Below are 8,321 nucleotides of genomic sequence, written 5' to 3'. Positions count from 1 at the left end.
CCTCATGAAGTACCAAAGAGCTTGAATTTAGCTCGAAAAGTAATTTGTGATTGAGGGGTAGCCTTTGACCTCTTAAAGGTTTAAGGTAACCAGGGAAAATTTAGCTTGTGCATTTGCTTGATTAATTGATTTTATGTGAAAAGACTTATTTGAAAAGCTTGATGTATTGTAAAACTATATTTGATGCAAGTTGTGGCAATATGAATAAGTTTATATGATGTAATGAAATTGATGTGAATGACATTTGTGAGAAATATATGTTATATATGATTGTTATTGTGAGTAGATCTTAAAGTGTATAAAGGTGCCTATGAAAAAGGAAAATTATGAATTGAGACTTGCATTGAGCATAATTATGTTTGTGATATTGATAAACATGATATGATGAGATTGATGTCAATAAAAGTTGCATGCTATTAATGAGTATGAATTTGCATACTATGTGTTGAACACTTATGCATGGCATGATCATATGAGATGGGAATTCGCCTATGGGGAGAGAAGTAGGTGTTGTAAATCCATGTGGTATTGGTTGCTTACCAATAGAATTAGGAGGTAGTCATTGTCCCATTATTGTATAGGGACTTTCCCACTTATTCTTTGAGAGACTCAAACCTAACTAGTCTCCATCGATTCATAAAAAGGCTAGATTAGAGATACAACACCCCATGGTTGTTACTATTAGGGGAAACCATTTCACACAAATGAGTGTAGTAGCCTTGGCCAAGCAGCTCCTCACAACTGAAAAGCTTAGAAAGTCTGAGTTCATGACATAGCCCATTAAATAGCCACCAATTGTATATCAAAGGTACCAAAAAGGTATAAAGTTGGCATTAATCATGCATATCATATCCCAACCACATGATTGTTATTATTGTGGACTGGCATAATTTGATAAGGGCACATAGTTGTTAGTATTATGACCCCATATGTGTTTTGATGCATATTATCATATGGCCACATGCTTGTTATTTTTATGGTCTTACATGTTTCATAAAGGGCATATGGTTATTAGTATTGTGATCGTTGCATGCTAAATAATCTATTATCACATGATTTCTAGTTTTGTGATTAAATGAACTACCTGGTTTAATGTATGAACCCATTTTATTTGATTATGCCACTTGCATCACTGTGATTAATTAACATGCATTTGTATATGCTAGATTAACCTTCATTACTGAGTAGTTATACTTATCCCTCATTTAACATTCTACAAGAATTAGCTCTGGTCAAGATAAGGAAAAGGAATATAAGGTTTAGGAATCAAATTTCCTACTGTAATGCATTAATTACTTTTGATTAAATGTGTATTTGTCATGATATTGTCAACTAGGATGTTCATATTTTGTTATACTTACACCATTGAATATTGAGTATTAAAATGTGTATTTAGGCCCTAATGCATGTAGTATCTTTTTGTTGAGATATTTAAGCAAGACCAAAATACTTGCGCAAGTAAGGAGTGAATATATTTGTAAATGATAGTGATTTTGGTGTGAAATTACATGACTTGGCTCCCCTTTATGTTTTTGTGATCAAAGGGTTGAGCAATAAAAATGTGATATGTGTGTTGTTTGATTGTTATGATGTATTGCATGAGTTTGTTATAGTCTATTGAATGTGGTCTGAGGGTTGATATGGGCTTTTCGCACTTGGATTGAGTTTTGGACACTCTAGTTATGTTTTGAAAGCATAAATGATTGAGCTTGCATTTTGATGTTCAACTTTTGATTGAGAAATAATTTGAATGTGAAATTAATACTATTAGCTAGAGTTCAGAAAAATCTTTTTTGAGACACCAAAATCACCTCAATCGGATATCGGATGAAGATATAGAGCACGTCGAAGTCCGGTCAAAAATTCTACTATGACAACATGTGCTGTCATGTGTTCTACAATTATGCCACAGCATAAAATTTTATGCTACAACATATTTTGCCCAAATCTTTATTTTTGTTCTTTTAACCCTAATTTGATGTTATTTTTACCTTATATGATGTCCATACTTCCATATACAAGTTTTGCTCTGATTTTAGTTTATGAAATAATTTTATAGCATTTTAAATTTTAAAAATTTGGGATCCCATTTATGAAACTTTTTCAAACTTGGTAATCGATTTGGGCTAGTCTCATGATTACCTCAATTTTAGAGTTAATTGTAGCTTAGTAAGGGCAGCCTTATAATAATCATCTTCATCAGAATCATTGTAATATCCTGATTTTCTAATCCTCTGATTAGCCATTAATTAGGGGTGAATGAGTAATTAGTAAATAACTAGAAGTTTGGATGGTTGTTTGATGATTTATGCCTTTTTGATGTTGAATGAGCATATACAGGTGGAACAATAGCATTTCAAGGTAAAATGTGTGAGCACAGTGAAGCGAATCTTCACTATGCCATACATCACGACTAATACTACCTGCGCTACGATAGATAGACCAAAAGGTGACTTAATAAGTCATGGATCAATTAGTAAGGAAGAAAGGAAAGAAGAGAAAACGTGAAAGGGAGAAGAAAGGAGAGGTTTGGCAGCTAAGGCAAGCACTTTCGGAGCATTGGAAGGCACTTTTAATTAGTAACTTATCAGGTAAGTTTCGTATAACCCTTACCTTCAATTCTATTATAATTTAACTTGGTATGAGTTATAAATTTTAGGGATTTATTTCTTATCCAATAGTAATAAAAGAGTTCTCAAAAGTAAGATTAGAGCTTTGTGACTAGTTTAGAGTTGAACGATAAAGCTTTGAGCCTATACTCTCAATTTTCTCTAAACCTGAAGAGAAATTAGGGGTGAAAATTATGGTTAAGTGAAATGGGATTGTTTGAAGTGATAGAAAGTGGTGTTTGAGTGATAATTAGCTTAATTTGGTTAAGTAGAAAAGAATAAATGACTAAATGTAGCCATAAGTAGCAATTAAGTATTTTTGGTCAATTAAACCAATTGACTAATTGAGTTAATTATATGTAGATTGGCATATTTCAAGTGTAGAGTTGAGAAAGAACTTGGTAGAGACGAGTAACTATTGAGAAAGTACCACGGGTAACCTTTCTCGTGACAGAAGAATTAACGTAATTGAATAACTTTCTCTATTTGACTATTTATTGTAACTTGTGTAAGTACGCTATTTATTACATAAAACTGTTTTAAAATTAGCATGTTTTGTGTTATTACATGGTTATGACATGAAAACGAACTTTGGTTAAATAAGTAAGTGAAATTGTGTAATTTGATATAAAAATGTATATATGTATATGTGAGTATAGTGATGATTGGGAACCTATGATTAGTTTGGAAAACATGATCATAGGGGTGAGAGTTTACCCATATGGAGTGTCGTAAAAAACCATATGGTATCATTCTCCTTAGTGCTCGATGAGGGGTAGTGTTGGATAATTATATCTCATTAATGCCTTTCAAGGTATAGTATTGGAAATTATCTCCTTAATACCTAATGAGGTGCGATATTGGAGATTCTAACTCCGTAATATTGATGTGATGCGATATTGGAGACAACGATACCTCATGTGTGTATTGGGGGAAACTATAGTCTGGAAGTGTGATAAAACACCTTTAGTTGGGTGATTCTACCATTGAGGGTAAGCTCGGGGCTAATAAGAGTGTACATTTATCTAAGGCGAGCCTATATTTTCAAGTCAAGGTGATTTAGAGGTTCAGTCAGTAGTGATCATGCTATATGCTTGGAAAGCGGTGAAAAGTGGTGAACATACTTTTAAAAGTGGTGAAATGTTATATTTATGTGATTTGAAGTGAAACATGTGTTATATGTTATATTTAATAATATAATATGATATACTTTTCTATAGTTGCACGTGATAGTCGATAATAGAAACTTATTTTATTATTGAGATTTTTATCTCATCCCCGTGATTTCATTTTTATAGGGTAGAGGAATGAGTTAGGCAAGAGAAAAGAGTCAGGACCAGCTTAAAGTTGTTAAAGCCGTGTGATTTTAGAGTTTGTATAATGAACCTAAACTTCATGAATATTATGTAAATAGGTTGTCATAGGGTTACATGCATGTTTTGAATATTTTAAAGCCTTTAATGTGGTGAATTTTAGTGCTTAGCTTATACGTGGAAATATGTGATGAAATGAATTATATGGGCTAAGATTTAGTGGTGAACTTGTTGTGAATGTGTAAAGGAGGGATTTGTTGTGAAATTGTGGAGATTATGGCCTAAAGTACATTATTGCACTATGTGGTAAAAATTTTATATTTATGAAAATTGGCCGTTGAACAGCCAAACAGTAATACGTTCATATATATGTGATATATTATGGTTAATCAGGCATAATAGATCCTTTTAGACTTGGTTGAAGGCCTAGTATGGTCTAATGAGACAATAGGATCGATTTGAGTGCTTGTGTGGGCAAAATTTTCAGAAAAAGTGATTTTTTGCATCTAAATGTCTAAATTTTGATCAGACCATTAGATCATATTCAACTTATTTTATTAGTTATCTTACAAGTTAAGCTTTGTGTGGGTACTTGATTCACTGCAATCAAACACTATATGTGGAAATAGGCACGCCGAAAGCTCACGCTGTGAACTAGTTTTTGACAGCAGTATTTTCTATCATGTGCACCGCGGCGCATAGCGTATCATGTCGTAACTCATGGTATGGAGAAGTTAGGGTGTGTGGCTCGATGCCACATGCCACGATGTATATGTTGTCTGCCACAGCGCATGGCCTTTATTCTAACCTGTTTTCTTCATTTTAATGGGATATAATGTTCTATATGAATGCATATAGTTTGTTTCCACTGCATATTGCTCAAATGTGTTATGATTTTCCAAAAGAAGTCTTAGGCCCAAGCTTTTCAAACATATTGATTGATTATGATTTGATTTCATGTGAATGATGATTAAGTTAATTCTTTCCTATATCTGGCGGATGTAGGGGAGGATTACAATCATTTCAGAGATAGTAGTCACAACTAGGATCACACATTTTTGGGGTGCAATCCTAGATAAAATGACCATTCATGTGTGAGACATCGATAGGCTTAGCTTCTATAGTAAACCATTCAATAGGAGGATCCCTTTTTTTTTTCAAACAAAGGCTAGGGAGATATACAATATTCTTCCAGAAATCTAATTTAGATTTTGAGTTTCAAGTTTCTTGAAAAAATTTTACAATACCATCCTGTAACCTATAAAGTGCAAGAGGTTTTGTAGTATGGATGTTTTTTTAGATACCATAGAACTGCCTTTCATAGTTGTTAATCCCTTTTAGTGGCATCATATCAACTAATTGTTTAGTAGGCAACTATCTTAGGATTCGGAGGTTTGACACACTTCTAGATTATTTGCAACCATATATAGAGCATCTCCAATATTGTTTGGAAAATTGACATCAAATGAATGATCTTGAAACTTGAAAATTATTTGGTGATGTAGGGTAGCCATAATAGCATTAGACTATTGTTCAGCTCCATAAATTTGGATCTAAACCTTGAACCTAGTAGAAAGGGTCGGGTCTGTGAGCTTGACATTAAAGTCAGGTGCTATGGTAAGAACCACACTTCCTTAGTTAAGAGGAGTCAATATAGCACCAATTAAGGCATTGCCATATAATTTGAAGGTATTATCTAATAAAGCAACTTTGACAATGTCTGTTATAGCTTTACTCCCAGTTAAATGACAAATAATAGATATTATTGATGATAAGTGAGTAAGGACAACTCTAGAAAATATAAGTGGATTTCCAAAAAGCTCTTCCTCAAAAACTCCTATTGCTACTTCCCTTAAACCAGTTCATCTTTCTTCAGTCTTTTCCTTTGACAGAATCCCTTCTTCTGTAAAAAGAATTCTTTCTTAGAAAATAGAAAATCTCATAGAGATTCTATTGCTCTTGAGAATGCTCGCGTCCTAGCTACTCAACTTTCTTTCCTTAATCCTAATAATCTAACATTGAGAAAACCCTTTCACTTATGGAATCAGATCCCTAATCTACACAAACCATCCTTAGCCAAAAGAGATAATCCAAACTTCTAGTGTAGATCAGTATGCTATCCTTGCCACAACTGCTGAACAATATATCACTCTTGAAATAGCCCAACCTTTGATTGATGGCCAGATTAACCAAGATTATAGCCACCTTCATGTTAGAGCTATTTGTCTTATATTAACCTTTCATGGCAACAAAGCTATAGTAGCCATTGTTAGAGTTGCTTTATTAGATACTACCTTTATGTCATATGGAAACACCTTAATTGACGCCATGTTAACTACTCTGAACTAAGGAAGTATGGTTCATACTGCAGCACTTGACTTTAATGTCAAGTTCACATATTTGATCCTTTCTACCATGTTCAAGGTTTAGATCTAAATTCTGGAGTTGAACAATAGTTTGATGCTATTATGCTCTGCACTTGACTCTCTGAGAAACTTGTACATCAAAAAGAATTCGAATGATGATTCATATGTATGAAACTCATATCACTAGCTTAGAGATCTGTGAGTAGTGGTGCTAAGGTGTTGAGGATCCTAAAGCAGCCTAAGTTTGCCCAGAAAATGTGTTGAAGGGCCTTGTCTAGATCAATACACCTTGTAGCACTAAGACATAAGGAACTTTGGGACTATGCGCACATGAGTCTCAGCCTTGTTTATTTATTTTAAACTTATAGCTCTAATCATTTAAGGACAAGATAATCCTATAAGAACAAAATATAATTATGGAATTGACTATATGTTATGATAAAGAAAAATTATTAGATAAAATTTGTTACATAGATTAAAAAGAGAAAAATCTTACATGGAAAATTTAAAAAATAGAAAGTGCATGAAGTTAGAAAAGAAGAGTAACAAAAACATGTAATTATTACTTTCATTATATTTGTTGTTTTTATCTAAATGCCAACTATGACTTGTGACAATTTATATAACACCTTATACTTGACACATTTGCTTTTCATTTAATATATGTTTCCCCCTAAATTCAATGTAATCACATTCAATGATTGAATTAGTTTAATTTTTTATAACTAACAAATTAGTTATGAGTCGAATATAAGGAAAAAAACATGTCTTTGTAGGAATTATTCGCATCAATGGAATTGATTCAAACATTTCATGAAGCTAAGTATCTTATGAGTAAGCCTTTGAAGCTACAACATATCAAACATATGACACTTCAAGGTTGTTCAAAATTAAAGTTATTGTTTAGTATATCCATTGCAACAAAATTAAAGTTTACATTGATCTTCCTACACTAGAAACACTATCCTTCAAGAGGTACCAAATATTATCAACATTCATATCAAGAAGTATCATCCAAAATGCCCATCTCTACATACTGTGGAAGCACTAAAGGTAATTATTATTTTTTAACTTATTGCTTTATATCAAGTTTATCATGCTATATTTTTTTGCCCAAAATATATTGATATGCATAATTACTCTACTCAAATCATCACATGCTCATTATTAATCTTCTCAATCCATGCTCATGATATCACATAACACATGACATACTCATTATAACCTCATTCCAACATGTTCAAGAATTACAACTCATGGCATTAACTCAACTATACAAGTGAACCTGCTTAATTCATTGCCACATAATTCATGCCACAAACATATCAACTCATAAATTGCAAACACTATTATATATTAAAATTAAACTTCTAGTTACCTCAACTCTTAAGTTTACCACCCCCAAGAGCATAATTTGAATTTCAACGAAGCTTCCTAACAAGCTTCAAAAGTAGTCAATTTATAGAGATTGGATTAGCAAATACCATTAATTTTTTATATAGTGATTCTTTCTAAATAATAGCTATATAGTTAGTGACTCTATAGTGGTTATTTAAAAAAAAACTATTATATAATTTGCTAACTCAAAAAAATTTAAAATGTACACAATTTATATAACAAACAAATTGATGATGTCATTATCTGTAAACCAATGATTTCTTTTTTAATCCAATGGCACACATACCCTTTCTCTCTCTCTCTCTCTCTCTCATTGTCATTGCTCACATTCAAACCTATACCCCACACTTCACCTTTATGACACTCAACCCTCTCCCTCCTCTCCCTCTCACACAATTTCATTTCCCTAATACTCTATACTTAACACTATCTTTTACTCAAGCATTTCTCTCACTTCAACACTCACATGATCAACTCCAACCATGGTCTTCGGCGTGATGTGCATCCCTCCTTCTTCATTCTGTGCATGCACTGCTCCATACACCATCATTTAGTTTGTGTGGTACCCCATCGTATTGTCGCCACTCTCCCTCAACTCTATCTCATCATCATCCCTAGTTATATTGTTAAATGGA

The sequence above is a fragment of the Prosopis cineraria genome, unplaced genomic scaffold (genome assembly GCF_029017545.1).
Source record: "Prosopis cineraria cultivar Desert tree isolate PC_DT_omini unplaced genomic scaffold, ASM2901754v1 PC10, whole genome shotgun sequence".
NCBI classification, from domain to species: Eukaryota; Viridiplantae; Streptophyta; class Magnoliopsida; order Fabales; family Fabaceae; genus Prosopis; species Prosopis cineraria.
The sequence above is the reverse complement of the archived record's forward strand: the minus strand, read 5'-3'. Positions refer to the sequence as shown.